At 39.4% G+C, this 16,157-nt stretch overlaps 1 long non-coding RNA gene across 1 annotated transcript in view; it reads left to right on the top strand.

Moving 5' to 3' along the window:
- The first annotated feature begins 275 nt into the window (after positions 1 to 275).
- The window catches only part of LOC138953470 (uncharacterized), a 202,509-nt gene continuing 186,627 nt past the window's right edge, over positions 276 to 16,157 (top strand). Inside the window, exon 1 of the long non-coding RNA XR_011451534.1 lies at positions 276 to 1,078. This is a non-coding gene — a long non-coding RNA (uncharacterized lncRNA). The remainder of the gene's footprint in view (positions 1,079 to 16,157) is intronic.

The following is a 16,157-nucleotide window of genomic DNA, read 5'->3' as shown; positions in this document are numbered from 1 at the left end:
GAATTTTTTTTTCATTTTTGGGGGGTGGGGTGGGGCTGGTGTTAGATGAGGAGATGGTGCTGTTCTAATGTGCATGCAAATGCTCCCAAATGATATCAGACCTTTTTTAATGGCACGTGTAAGCATAAATAATGAAATGTGAATGCAGAACTATAACTATAATGTGTCCAAAACCAGATAATAACAAGTCGCGTAAGGCGAAATTACTACATTTAGTCAAGCTGTGGAACTCACAGAATGAAACTGAACGCACTGCATTCTTTTACAATGACCGTAGTCCGCCGCTTGTGCATAACGGAGTGAAACTGACGAGCCTGTTCAGCGCGGTAGTGGTTTCGCTGTGCTGCATAGCACGCTTTTCTGTACCTCTCTTCGTTTTAACTTTCTGAGCGTGTTTTTAATCCAAACATATCATATCTATGTTTTTGGAATCAGGAACCGACAAGGAATAAGATGAAAGTGTTTTTAAATCGATTTCGGAAATTTAATTTTGATCATAATTTTTATATTTTTAATTTTCAGAGCTTGTTTTTAATCCAAATATAACATATTTATATGTTTTTGGAATCAGGAAATGATGTAGAATAAGATGAACGTAAATTCGGATCGATTTATATAAAAAAAATTATTACAATTTTCAGATTTTTAATGACCAAAGTCATTAATTAATTTTTAAGCCACCAAGGTGAAATGCAATACCGAAGTCCGGTCTTTGTCGAAGATTGCTTTACAAAAGTTTCAATCAATTTGATTGAAAAATGAGGGTGTGACAATGCCGCCTCAACTTTTACAAAAAGCCGGATATGACGTCATCAAAAGTATTTATCGAAAAAAAGAAAAAAGTCCGGGGATATCATTCCCAGGAACTCTCATGTCAAATTTCATAACGATCGGTCCAGTAGTTTGGTCTGAATCGCTCTACACACACACACGCACAGACAGACACACACACAAACACACACACACACACACACACACACACACACACACACACACACACACACATACACCACGACCCTCGTCTCGATTCCCCCTCTATGTTAAAACATTTAGTCAAAACTTGACTAAATGTAAAAAGGTTCACTTATGAATTAAACTGTACATGAGATTATTACAAATGTCATTGAGAATAACATTTTTCTTCTTATTTTTTCAGTTTTGGTTCAAGCAATCCGACAGGAAACCAGAAACCTGAATTTTTCATTTGCTGAAAGACAGTAGTTTTTGAAGACACCTACCAGGGCCGGACTACCGGGGGGTTATGGGGGTTGCGCAACCCCCCCCCCCCCCCCAGCCTAAACATGTACCTTACTTATTTAATTTTTTTTTATTATTGCTTATTTTATGCCGTTTCATGCAAGGAGCGACCATTTTCCTATCTCAGAATATGACCTACCCGTCAGCTTCAGGGGGCTTCGCCCCCTGACCCCCACAACGAGGGGGGGGGGTGGGTTCTAGGGTTTCCGGACCCCCCCCCCCCCTCCAGCCAAAAAATAAAAATATTGAATGAGGTATGCATTTCTTTAGTTTACATTGAGTTTCAATATTTGGGGTATTAATCAGTGACAAAATCTGCTGCCTGAAACTGGTAATGATCATCCTCAGAATGCACCAGATTGCATCATTTTGCATCCTTTTTTTCAAAATTTTCCGGGGGGGCATGCCCCCGGACCCCCCTAGCAAGCTAGGCGCTTCGCGCCGTCGGCTCGGCGCTTCGCGCCTTCACACCCATATCTTCACAATATACTTTTGAAAAAAACCAGTCATAAAATGAACTGATCCGCCCCTGCCGCCAGGGGGGACATCCCCCTGGGCCACCACTGGCAACCCCCCCCCCCCTCCTCTTCGCCTAGTCCGGCCCTGCCTACCTTATTCAGCTTAATTAAAATAACAATTATGACACTACAAACAAACTAACCTGCCTCAGATAAATTATGGATATTTCTTTGCATTGGCAGAAATACACTTGATTTTTTGTCTTATTTTGCAATTTTGTCCATTTCTAAATTACGAACTCGGGTAGGTACGATTTTGAGGGTACCTCATGTGAGACACAATCACGTGATCACATATTTGACAGTCCCAAAAGAAGGATAACAAGTCGCGTAAGGCGAAAATATAACATTTAGTCAAGTAGCTGTCGAACTCACAGAATGAAACTGAACGCAATGCCATTTTTCAGCAAGACCGTATACACGTAGCATCGTCAGTCCACCGCTCATGGCAAAGGCAGTGAAATTGACAAGAAGAGCGGGGTAGTAGTTGCGCTAAGAAGGATAGCACGCTTTTCTGTACCTCTCTTTGTTTTAACTTTCTGAGCGTGTTTTTAATCCAAACATATATCTATATGTTTTTGGAATCAGGAACTGACAAGGAATAAGATGAAAGTGTTTTTAAATTGATTTCGACAATTTAATTTTGATAATAATTTTTATATATTTAATTTTCAGAGCTTGTTTTTAATCCAAATATAACATATTTATATGTTTTTGGAATCAGAAAATGATGGAGAATAAGATGAACGTAAATGTGGATCGTTTTATAAATTTTTATCGTTTTTTACAATTTTCAGATTTTTAATGACCAAAGTCATTAATTAATTTTTAAGCCACAAAGCTGAAATGCAATACCGAAGTCCGGGCTTCGTCGAAGATTACTTGACCAAAATTTCAACCAATTTGGTTGAAAAATGAGGGCGTGACAGTGCCGCCTCAACTTTCACGAAAAGCCGGATATGACGTCATCAAAGACATTTATCAAACAAATGAAAAAAACGTTCGGGGATTTCATACCCAGGAACTCTCATGTCAAATTTCATAAAGATCGGTCCAGTAGTTTAGTCTGAATCGCTCTACACACACACACAGACAGACACACACACGCACGCACATACACCACGACCCTCGTCTCGATTCCCCCCTCTACGTTAAAACATTTAGTCAAAACTTGACTAAATGTAAAAAGCAAAAAAATTGCTTTTCTACGGAAAGACAGCTTGATCAGATCATGTGCAGTTCTGGAAATGGTTCATTTTTTCTCCCTCGAAATCCCCGCTCCCCCATATATAACAAAAGGCCATACACTTGAAAGCCCACTCGTGCTCAAAACTGGGTGCTCAACTTGTAGTAACTGACACTATCTGATGTTGATTACTGAGTACTCAATCTGGAGTAACTGACACAGCCTGATGTTGATTACTGAGTGCTCAATCTGTAGTAACTAACATATCCTGGTGTTGATTACTGAGAGCTCAATCTGTAGTAACTGACACAGTCTGATGTTGGTTACTGAGTGCTCAATCTGTAGTAACTGACACAGTCTGATGTTGATTACTGAGTGCTCAATCTGTAGTAACTGACATAGCCTGATGTTGGTTACTAAGCGCTCAATCTGTAGTAACTGACATAGCCTGATGTTGGTTACTAAGCGCTCAATCTGTAGTAACTGACACAGTCTGATGTTGATTACTGAGTGCTCAATCTGTAGTAACTGACACAGTCTGATGTTGATTACTGAGTGCTCAATCTGTAGTAACTGACACAGTCTGGTGTTGGTTACTGAGTGCTCAATCTGTAGTAACTGACACAGTCCGATGTTGATTACTGAGTGCTCAATCTGTAGTAACTGACATAGCCCGGTGTTGGTTACTGAGTGCTCAATCTGTAGTAACTGACATAGCCTGGTGTTGGTTACTGAGTGCTCAATCTGTAGTAACTGACACAGTCTGATGTTGATTACTGAGTGCTCAATCTGTAGTAACTGACACAGCCTGATGTTGGTTACTAAGTGCTCAGTCTGTAGTAACTGACATAGCCTGGTGTTGGTTACGGAGTGCTTTGTCTGTAGTAACTGACACAGCCTGATGTTGATTACTGAGTGCTCAATCTGTAGTAACTGACATAGCCTGATGTTGATTACTGAGTGCTGAATCTGTAGTACCTGACACAGCCTGATGTTGGTTACTAAGTGCTCAATCTGTAGTAACCGACATAGCCTGATGTTGGTTACGGAGTGCTCAATCTGTAGTAACTGACAGTCTGATGTTGATTACTGAGTGCTCAATCTGTAGTAACTGACATAGCATGATGTTGGTTACTGAGTGCTCAATCTGTAGTAACTGACACACTCTGATGTTGGTTACTGAGTGCTCAATCTGTAGTGACTGACAGTCTGATGTTGGTTACTGAGTGCTCAATCTGTAGTAACTGACATAGCCTGATGTTGGTTACTGAGTGCTCAATCTGTAGTAGGTGACACAGTCTGATGTTGATTACTGAGTGCTTAATCTGTAGTAACTGACATAGCCTGATGTGGATTACTGAGCGCTCAATCTGTAGTAACTGACACAGCGGCCTGATGTTGGTTACTGAGTGCTCAATCTGTAGTAACTTACATAGCTTGGTGTTGATTACTGAGTGCATAGACCGGCACGGTTGGCCTAGTGGTAAGGCGTCCGCCCCGTGATCGGGAGGTCGTGGGTTCGAACCCCGGCCGGGTCATACCTAAGACTTTAAAATTGGCAATCTAGTGGCTGCTCCGCCTGGCGTCTGGCATTATGGGGTTAGTGCGAGGACTGGTTGGTCCGGTGTCAGAATAATGTGACTGGGTGAGACATGAAGCCTGTGCTGCGACTTCTGTCTTGTGTGTGGCGCACGTTATATGTCAAAGCAGCACCGCCCTGATATGGCCCTTCGTGATCGGCTGGGCGTTAAGCAAACAAACAAACTCAGTGCTCAATCTGTAGTAACTGACACAGTCTAATGTTGATTACTGAGAGCTCAATCTGTAGTAACTGACATAGCCTGGTGTTGATTACTGAGCGCTCAATCTGTAGTAACTGACACAGTCGGATGTTGGTTACTGAGAGCTCAATCTGTAGTAACTGACATAGTCTGATGTTGATTACTGAGAGCTCAATCTGTAGTAACTGACACAGTCTGATGTTGATTACTGAGCGCTCAATCTGTAGTAACTGACACAGTCGGATGTTGGTTACTGAGAGCTCAATCTGTAGTAACTGACACAGTCTGATGTTGATTACTGAGCGCTCAATCTGTAGTAACTGACATAGCCTGATGTTGATTACTGAGCGCTCAATCTGTAGTAACTGACACAATCTGATGTTGCTTACCGAGTGCTTTATTAGATTTAAAAAATGTTGCTTTGTGCATCGGAGCGCCCGTTCCTGTATGGTTTTATCCGTCTGTCTACTGGATGGTGCAGCTGGAACAAATCGTCCCTGTGTCCCTGTGTCAGTCCGTTCATCTGTTTCTTCGTATGTCAGTCGGTCTTATAATGTCTATGTTGGAGCCCTCGCCGCAACAGCGCACAATCCACCTTAACTCTGTACGAAACGTCGATTCTGTCCGTCTTGATGTCTGTGTTGGTGCCACTTCCTACCTCTGTGATTGTGCACAAACTGACGCTATTGTAGGAGTAAAACGTCGACTTTGCTGCCTCTCTGTCAGTGTGTGTGTGTGTGTGTGTGTGTGTGTGTTTGTTTTTATGTCTGTCAGGGCCCCACCGCACAATTACATGGATGTGGAATACTGGATGCTGCTGCAGCCATGGTGCGTCGACCGTGTGTCTCTGTCAGTCCGGTCGACTGTTCGGTTGTCTGCCTGTCTTATTGTCTGTGTTGATGTCTTTTGCCTACTTGGCTCTGAGTAACTGGATGCTGCCGCGTGAACGGAATGTCAACTCTGTTCGTTTGTCTATCTGTGTTGGTGCCCACCTTCCCCGAAACCTGGATGCTGCAACAAAACGTGGACTCTGTCTCTCTGTGCCAGTGCCCTCACCCCACACAAACACCACAAGGACCTACCTGACAGTGGATGACTGGATCCTGCTGCTGCTGAACCTTGAGCTGACATGATGAAGGTAAGCATTCCTAGCTGTTGCTGTTTCAGTCGCTGCTGTTGTGTTTTGTTGTTTCAGTCGCTGCTGTCGCCGGTTAAGTTGTCGTTGTTGTTGGTGATGTCGTTGTTGTTGGTGATGTTGCTGCAGTTTTTGTTGTTAAAGTTATTTGTTAATTTGTTTGTCAGCCACTTTTGTTGTTGGTGGTGGTGATGCTGCTGCTGTTTTTAAAGTTGTTTGTTGGTTGTTTGTTAGTGCGTTCGTTTTTTGTTTTGTTTTGTTATCGTTTTTCTTGCTAATGTTGTTAAATATACGACATGTGTTAATCACTTATCTTAGAATGCTGTGATGTTTTGGGAAATAAAACAAATGTGGTCAATGTTAGAACTCCTTCACACCAGGTGGTTGTGTTTGTCAACATTTAGCACCTATTTGTATCGTGATATTGCATAATTAGAATGTAAAATGTATGAATTCTCGTAATTTTGGATTTTAAAACTTTTCTGATAATTCTTCACTGGTAACAGATAACGCTGTCCTAATTATCATTTATTCGTTTCAGGTGACGTGATCGTGTCGTCGCTTCATTTCGTATCTGCAAGTTAATTGTAATTCGGGAAATAAAGAATTTATGTCTGGCGCGTTCGTAAGCAGGTTGTATCAGATATGGAAATTGTACATAACTGGGTAATTTTAAGATTTGCGCGCTCAACAATCTAATATCATATAAGGCAATGGTTGAGTGTCCATGGTAGTTGTTTTGATTTGCTGTGTGTCAGTGTTGTCTGTCAATCTGTTGTCTGTGAATGAGTGCCTTACTTTCCAGCACGTACGAGATTGGTTGGTTTGTTTTTCCTCGGTTTTGCTTATTTCTTGGTTCTGTTGTGCCCGTCTTCAATTTGTTCGTTCGTACGTATGTTCATGTCTTGGTTCAATCATTAGTGTGTTTGTTTGTTTGACCTGTTCGTCCGTGCGTTTCTGTTTGTTTATTTGTTTGCTCCATCGTTTATTTTGTGTGCGTATTTCATGTTTTAGTCTGCTGGTCCTTGTCTGCTTGCAGAGGCAGGTTCGTTATTGTTGTTTCTGCTAGTGCTCCCTCTCTTTGTGTTTCCTGTGTGTTGTGTCTACATGGTTCCCACAGGGTAAGGAATTTCTCTTGAGATGCAGGTACTTGTTTTTAATTTATTTCAGTGTCTGTCCGTCCGTCCATCTGTCGGTCACTTTACAGATTGATAGATCTGCATGTGGACCATTCTTCCGAAACGTGTACCTTGTTTGTGCTCACGTAGAAAAAAAGTTGACATACTGAAACATCAAGTTCAAACTTAGTAGTGCACAGAGTTTCTGGAAAGGACAGTTGGTCTCCTTACTTAAAAATCAATCGATTGAATAATTAAAAGTGTATCTTCCATCGTGGTTCATTTCTGAAATCAAATCTCACCACAGTAAATAAGTACAGTGGAACCCCCCTTTTAAGACCTCCAAAGGTCTTAAAAAGGAGGGAGTCTTAAAATAGGGAAAGTTTACAGAGGTTATGAACGGAAAGTCTGAGAAAACAAGGAGGGAGTGTTAAAATAGGGGAAGTCAAAGGAATTCTGTCAATGTTTTGAGATACATTGGATCTGCCTGATTAAAACATGGCTTAATATTTGAACATGGAAAATATTTCTGCTGATGCACTCAGTTTTCAAGTTTGCTAGTTCATGAGCAAAAAAAATTTCTGATGCGATCATTTGGAATCGGAGTACTTGAAACTCCCACAAAGCAATTTTTATGTACACTGATGATTTTCTCATTTATAGCCACAAAAAGAATTCTGACCCGTACAGTATAATCTGAGTATTTGAAAGACTCGCAAACAAGTGAATGCTTGCTGATCATAAGGGAGAGATATTGTTTTTGTTATATTTTTTGATACCTTCAGTTTCAGTCTAAATAATCGGAATACGGTTGTGCTAAACCAGTAGGCTAACTTTGAAAATTCCAAATTAATGTTTTCTTGAGTATAACCAGTTTAAATTTAAGTAAGAGAAAACGATTACAACTAGAAAGAACTCGGTCTACTTATTCATATAATTAGCAAAAGATGACTTATTTTCTGTTGCAGTGAGCTCAAAAGTTAAGTACCTGAGAGATGGTTTCCAAAATCATAGGGAAAAGAATTCAATTTCCGTTCGTATCAAACACTATTCACAAGCTTGAAACATGGTTTGCAAATACATACATACGCCAATGTGTTTTGTCTTTTGATGGTATCAGTTTGAATGATAGGATTTTAAAAACGCAATTCAAAATTGCGATGGTATCAATCTGGACGTTAGGTTTATTTATTTTAAAACATGCTTTTGGGTTAAATTGAGCCTGCCTGGACAGTTTCTTTTAAATGAAGTGTTTTCTTTTAGGCATCTTGAAATTAAATATAACTTTTCGCGAGGGACTCTTAAATATTAACAAGTGCAGTTTGTAGAGTCTTTCTCCTGGTGGCAGCAAAACTATTTCATACCCTTACATCAGCTTCCAAATCTCCTTTTTACTCGCACATATTCATTGAAAAAAGTGAAGGTGAGAATAAATTGTAACATGAGGGGTGACCATTCATTAGACGATTTTTCGGAAATAACTCCGTGCGGTTTGTATCAGTGACCTTTTCTTGAAAAACTTCTGCCAAACATTGGAGGGGTCACTAGCGAAAGGTGCGTCTGAAACACGTGATTGGTCTCCAATGTTTGGCAGAGGTTTTGTAAGAAAAGGTCACTCCGACAACACATACGAACCCGACAGTTATTTTCGTAATTCGTTTATTCCAGCAAGGTAAACTCCTGAAATGTGAGTAAAATACCATATAGTGTTCAAACTTTAGGAGAAATGTTACATGTTTCATGATAATGGAGATTTTCACAATTCAGGAGATACGTGTCAATAAATCGCCAAATTTCTTTGTTCGATGTTGATGTTATTGTACAAGACGATACTCGTGCTTTTCTTCTGTTTGAATTGAACAAGTAAAACGACTCCCCAAGAACCTTGCCCCCAGGGCACGTTTGGATAATTTCCAAGTGTGGAGATAGGTTCTGGGGGGCTGTTGTTCGATTTGCTGCTGCTATACAGGGGACGACACTCTTCATCACTTCGTTTTTGCATACTCATTCAACACCATTTTTTTATTCAATTTATTTTCTATAATATATACATTGAAGATTTCGTGAAAGGAACGAGTCATTATTCTAATGAGTTCTATGCACGAATGTATGGCAACAAACAGGTACTAAATCAACGGCGCTGGTGTACTGTATGTACGTCTTCCAAAATAGGAACTAAATAGACCAACAATTCTCTCAATAACTTTCTACAGCACCTGTGCCAGCTTTCAAGCCTACCCTTCATGTCTTACGTATTTGTCCATGTAACTTATCTAACGAAAAGTGATTTTATTTCAAAATACACATTTATCAGCGCTATGTCAAGACGATGTAGATAAAATCAACTTTAATTTGCCTTCATATGATTATATTTTGGGGCAAATTACACCTTTCAATACTGAGTTAGAAAGCACAACGATACTGGCCTCCTACAGTTAGAGAGAATTATCCGTGGTCTTTTCAGTTCACATTAAGCACACACTCGCATGTCAAAATACGATTCACAACAATCTATGTCTGAAAGTTCTAAGGGTCATTCTTCTGTAACGTCAACAAAAGTATATTTTTTTCTTTTACTGCATTCCGACGTTGAATAGTTCCAAATTGTTCACAATGGCTTCATCATATGTCCACAACGTTTGTTGATTCCAGTGTAACAAACACTTTTGAATTACTTTTCTTTTAAAAGTGATCCCCCTTTTACCTGATAAATTGACTTAGGGTAAAACCGACGTTGCCAACGTAATTATTACGGAAATTATTTATTTCGAAACGTAGGTGACTTCTTTTTCTTTTGTTCGCTTTTGTAATGAAACAATACGTAGTAAATGTCAACAAATAAATTGGACACTAAATTAAACCCACACACAATTATGTAGCTAAACCAGTTGATACTGTTTTCACGGAGAAATATACTAACACTACCATTGTTTACAAATGACACGTTTTGGGAGAATGACCAACATATATCAAACATTCCTATACTGCCTGAGACATACAATAAAACGAAAATTTTCATTCTACATCTGAGTTTGAATTGCTTTTCAGTGCGTGTACGTGTGTCTTGATGCCGAAAGGTTACAATAAATGCTTTCACATTCCTGTATCTTATCCTTTTTTCAAAGGGGGGTCGAAGGAATGTTGAAAACCTGACAGACGAGCACATTCCACGAAAACAAAAGCTTTGGTCACTTTCCTTACCTACAAAAACGCCTTGATATAGAGAGGATTTCTGGACGTTACATTCATTGCAATATATCGCACTTACTCTTAGGACGAGAACTTCATGGAACTGAAAAATGACTGACGGTAAGTCAGCCCAAAACGCTTTACTTTCACCTACTTGCTTATGTTGACGGGTTTTTTTTTAACCTCAGTTGCATGCAGGTTGCTACAACCGTTAATTTTAGGCGGGGAGCATCTATATGTTGAAGACTTCGTTTTATCAATGATCAAAACACTTGTCTTCCTTCATTTTAACGCCCAGAAATTCGACATCACGTTACTCGTTCTAAAAGAAGTTATCATAGTTTGGACATTTTCAAAATACCTGCAACGCCAGTACTAACCTAGAGTTCGATTATATGTATAGGTTACAACACGAGTGGTTTTTTATATGGCTTGTATTTCAGTCAAGACCCAGCGGATGAATATCATCGGGAGACACGAGCCTCTGGCGAGTGGCTCTCGATTGATATTCCCGCTGGGTCTTGACTGAAATACAAGCCATATAAAAAACCACGAGTGTTGTAATCTGTATATCCCATTCTACCATCAAACACAAAGTGTAGACTACTAGCGGCACTGTTGCGATCTGTGCAGGGTAAAACTGTTGCCAGCGAGACTTAGCCCTTTTGCAACCTTAAACTAAGTGACCGTCGCTGAAAAAATAAAACGAATGAGTGCATCGATAAGTACGCGGTAACACTACTTTCAGACCATTTAAAAGCTTTAAGTAAAGGTTCATAAGTTGCAAGAAAGTTATGAAATTAATTTAGTTGAAGCGCACATCTTTTGTTTTGCGTTTCAGGTCGGCAGAACGGGCGAAACGGGTTTGGGACCCATTTGGCTTACTCGATTCAGAATCGATTCCACGTTGTTTTTCTCGAACGTGTGTAATTAGGCTTATTGACAGAGAAGCAAATTTTAGGGAACAAATATGTAGGTTTAGATTTAACCATTTGCTCCCTATTTGAAATGTATCTACGTGATAAACTGTTTTGCGAGTGTGTTTGCATGGATGATGAACTTAAACTGGTATGGGTAAAACGCGACCGACACGTCTGTCACCGCCGATTGATTGCATTTTGAAGGAATATGACTGGATTACGGAAAAAATATGTGGACTTACTGCAGAGCCAGGCAAAAGAGTAGACTTGCTCGCAAAACACGTGAAACAGCCGATGTTTGATAGCTGAAGGCGCACACCAAAACACACTACCGACAGATCTATTCTCAAAAGTCGTCTGCTAACGATGCAAGGGGAGGGTACTCGTGTTTTTGTTTTGGTTCGCTAGCATCTGGTTATCTTGTAAGTTGAATGTTCGTTTTTTTCGACCTGCATTGCTTTCATAATGAAAGAAACTTTTGCTTATTGCATCTCATACATCAGATCAGATCTGAGATTCATTTTTGCGTGCAACTGATATGGTTTTCTGAGCCGTGCAATACGATTTTAGAACAAATGTGTCACATTGTTCGGCGCGAGGTCAAAGGTCGGGAGGAAAGTAGTCCTTTGCCCAAATCGGAATCTGCACTATCATATATTTTTTGGAGTCCATGATGTATTTATTGAGCTATAAAAATACAACATATATACCCATACTGAAGTAACAGAGACAAAGAAGGGAGGTCATGGGATATAAATGGATATATATGAGACTGTGCCAAAAGGTCAGGTGTCATGTCTACTGTCCCGAATGACACACGATTGCTGACATTTCACCATTGCCAACAGAATAAACAAATAAGAAATAGGTAGAAAATGAATGTGAAAACTGACTTTAATTGTTGATCAGTATTTTCTATACCACTAACAAATAATCTACTTGCACATAGCTGTTTGGCAAATGTATGTTGCATGGGACACACTGACATGAAAGTGGAAGATGTTTTTCCCTCTAGAGAAACTACATATCAAGTTACACTTTTTGTGCTCTTCCATTCCAGTTGGCAATCAATTGTTAACGCATGTTATTAGAAAAAATAGAACGAAAACAGATTAGATAGAATGAAAAATGTACTGGTGATGTCATTTGGGACATACTGACATGAAAACGTCACCTTTTGGCACAGTCTCATATAGGAACATTTTCGCGCCCTTTGTATTTCAGTGATATATTCCGTGGTTCGCACAATCCAAAAACAAACTCCCACAAATTCCTCTATGAAATATATACACATACTTTGCCAAGATGCAATTCAAGATTTATTGTGTTAAACGGTTCTCATGAAAAGCTTATATTTATTGGGTCAGAATAAACAAATGAAAGAAAACATCTGCGGAACTATCTTCCTTCTTTGCGTCGTTAAATTGCTCATACAAGTCTTGTCGTTGTCTGTCCACTTAAAAGACCTTTACCCCCCGCGGGTTAGGGGGAAGAATTTACCGGATGCGCCCCAGCATGTCGTAAGAGGCGACTAACGGATTCTGTTTCTCCTTTTACCCTTGTTAAGTGTTTCTTGTATAGAATATAGTCAATGTTTGTAAAGATTTTAGTCAAGCAGTATGTAAGAAATGTTAAGTCCTTTGTACTGGAAACTTGCATTCTCCCAGTAAGGTCAAATATTGTACTACGTTGCAAGCCCCTGGAGCAATTTTTTGATTAGTGCTTTTGTGAACAAGAAACAATTAACAAGTGGCGATATAACCTTCGTGGTTGAAAACGACGTTAACAAGTGGCGATATAACCTTCGTGGTTGAAAACGACGTTAAACACCAGGCCACCGCTCATGGCAAAGGCAGTGAAATTGACAAGAAGAGCGGGGTAGTAGTTGCGCTAAGAAGGATAGCACGCTTTTCTGTACCTCTCTTTGTTTTAACTTTCTGAGCGTGTTTTTAATCCAAACATATATCTATATGTTTTTGGAATCAGGAACCGACAAGGAATAAGATGAAAGTGTTTTTAAATTGATTTCGACAATTTAATTTTGATAATAATTTTTATATATTTAATTTTCAGAGCTTGTTTTTAATCCGAATATAACATATTTATATGTTTTTGGAATCAGCAAATGATGGAGAATAAGATAAACGTAAATTTGGATCGTTTTATAAATTTTTATTTTTTTTTACAATTTTCCGATTTTTAATGACCAAAGTCATTAATTAATTTTTAAGCCACCAAGCTGAAATGCAATACCGAACCCCGGGCTTTGTCGAAGGCGTGACAGTGCCGCCTCAACTTTCACGAAAAGCCGGATATGACGTCATCAAAGACATTTATCGAAAAAAGGAAAAAAACGTTCGGGGATATCAATCCCAGGAACTCTCATGTAAAATTTCATAAAGATCGGCCCAGTAGTTTGGTCTGAATCGCTCTACACGCACGCACGCACGCACACACACACACACACACACACACACATACACCACGACCCTCGTTTCGATTCCCCCTCGATGTTAAAATATTTAGTCAAAACTTGACTAAATATAAAAAGGATAACATTGTATTCCTTATCACTTTCCGACTCCAAAAATATATAGATATGTTATGTTTACTCCAAAAATTGTGTCAACAATTAAAGAAAATAGGCAGGCTACGCTCGCCTAATTCGCGGAGCCGGGCGTGACCTGTCAGTCTCCGAGTCTTCGACTTCTTACGTGTCTCGGCCCGTGATGACTGGTTTTCAGTGTTGATCTTTTCGTTCAGGCCGACATATTGACTAAATGTTTTAAGATCGCTTCACGCGAATCGGTTTTTTTTTAAGTGCCCGTACGTTGATTCCTTCCCTTTAGAACAAATGTGATGAAAAAAGACAAGAAAACAACTTACCGGTTATGTCTGGCTAACACTCTCACAACAGAATCCAGTCAGAAAATATTATCCGGCAAACACAGCATAGTCGAAATTTGGCACGAGTTAGCCCTCACTGGAAACTTCATCACATCCCAGAAATCATACAAAAGTTCATCGTGACAAATTTAGGAGCACACCGGTCTCTGTTCGGTCGGTGCGGAGAGTGGCATGGCCCGGAAACGCTGTCTGCGCATGACACGCGGGAAACGTCACGCGCAGTAACAACCGCACGTGAAACTTGAGTCTCTTGGTTTTGTAATGCTGTGGGGGACAAAGGAAACTCGACAGTTTCTGAGGGAAAAACACACACGAAGAAACTAATAGACAGAAATAAAAGAAGAAAACAGAAAGAGAGAGAAAAGAACAATGATAGTTATACTTTTTTTTACAGAAAGAATTGATGCAAAAAAAAGAAAAGCACGGTTTGTTGATCTGAAATAAATAAATCGTTGGAACACTGAATGTTGATTTTGTGTTGTTGTTGTTATTGTTGTTGTTGTAGTTGTTGTTGTTGACGGCAATCAGTATATAAATCCGCATATGACTATTCAAGCACACACACACACACACACACACACACACACACACACACACACACACACACACACACACACACACACACACACGTCAAAATAAGAATAACAACAAGGAAAAAAATCAGAAGAAAACAAAAAAAGGATAAAAAAAGAAGAAGGAGAAGAAGAAGAAGAGGAATACGAGGAATAACAACGACAACAACAACAACAACAATGCAGTGGTCCCAACGACCCTGGTTGCAGCCAAAATGTAATAATTCTTTTTGGAATGTAAAACTTTTATCTCTGGCTTCAAACTTTGTTTCATGTGCACAAAAAAGTCATTTTTGCTGAATAAATGATATTATTGATACTTCTAATCCTGCCAATTTCATCCCGAACAAAAATCTATTCTGTGCATGAAACAAGCAGGGTGCTGTTGTGATTTAGTGTCCACAATAAAGTTGAGATGTAAGTTTCTCTTTTGATTTCTACATGGTTTGACTCCAAAATACAAATTGTAAACAAGTCGCGTAAGGCGAAATTACTACATTTAGTCAAGCTGTGGAAATCACAGAATGAAACTGAACGTAGTCCGCCGCTAGTGCAAAAGGCAGTGAAGAAAGTGACGAGCCTGTTTGGCGCGGTAGCGGTTGCGCTGTGCTTCATAGCACGCTTTACTGTACCTCTCTTCGTTTTAACTTTCTGAGCGTATTTTTAATCCAGACATATATCATATCTATATGTTTTTGGAATCAGGAACCGACAAGGAATAAGATGAAATAGTTTTTAAAACGATTTCGGAAATTTAATTTTAATCATAATTTTTATATTTTTAATTTTCAGAGCTTGTTTTTAATCCGAATATAACATATTTATATGTTTTTGGAATCAGAACATGATGAAGAATAAAAATAAAAGTAATTTTGGGTCCTTTTATAAAAAAATAATTTTCGAATTACAATTTTCAGATTTTTAATGACCAAAGTCATTGATTAATTTTTAAGCCACCAAGCTGAAATGCAATACCGAAGTCCGGCCTTCGTCGAAGATTGCTTTACAAAACTTTCAATCAATTTGATTGAAAAATGAGGGTGTGACAGTGCCGCCTCAACTTTTACAAAAAGCCGGATATGACGTCATCAAAAGTATTTATCCAAAAAAAGGATATCATTCCCAGGAACTCTCATGTCAAATTTCATAAAGATCGGTCCAGTAGTTTGGTCTGAATCGCTCTACACACACACACGCACAGATACACAGACACAGACACACAGACACACACACACATACACCACGACCCTCGTCTCGATTCCCCCTCTATGTTAAAACATTTAGTCAAAACTTGACTAAATGTAAAAAGACAACCAAAGAACAATGGTAAAAGGAGAGGGCGATAAAGCGTGTTGTAATAAAACAGGTTTAAGCTCTAAAGTATTTTGTTTCATAACACAATCAATCTCACAAGACTTTCATTTAATTCTCTTTGCCTTTGTCTTTAATTTGTTTGTGTGTTCCCCACTCTTGAAAACAGTTGTGCTTACTATTTCACATCTGTCCAGGCTAATAGGACCATTTCTCCGTACCTCGCGCCCCCTAATTGGCGTAGAGGCGCGTCCCCCGGGTGG

This window comes from Littorina saxatilis, linkage group LG17 (assembly GCF_037325665.1).
Source record: "Littorina saxatilis isolate snail1 linkage group LG17, US_GU_Lsax_2.0, whole genome shotgun sequence".
Lineage (NCBI taxonomy): Eukaryota > Metazoa > Mollusca > Gastropoda > Littorinimorpha > Littorinidae > Littorina > Littorina saxatilis.
This window is presented reverse-complemented; position numbering and strand designations above follow the sequence as displayed.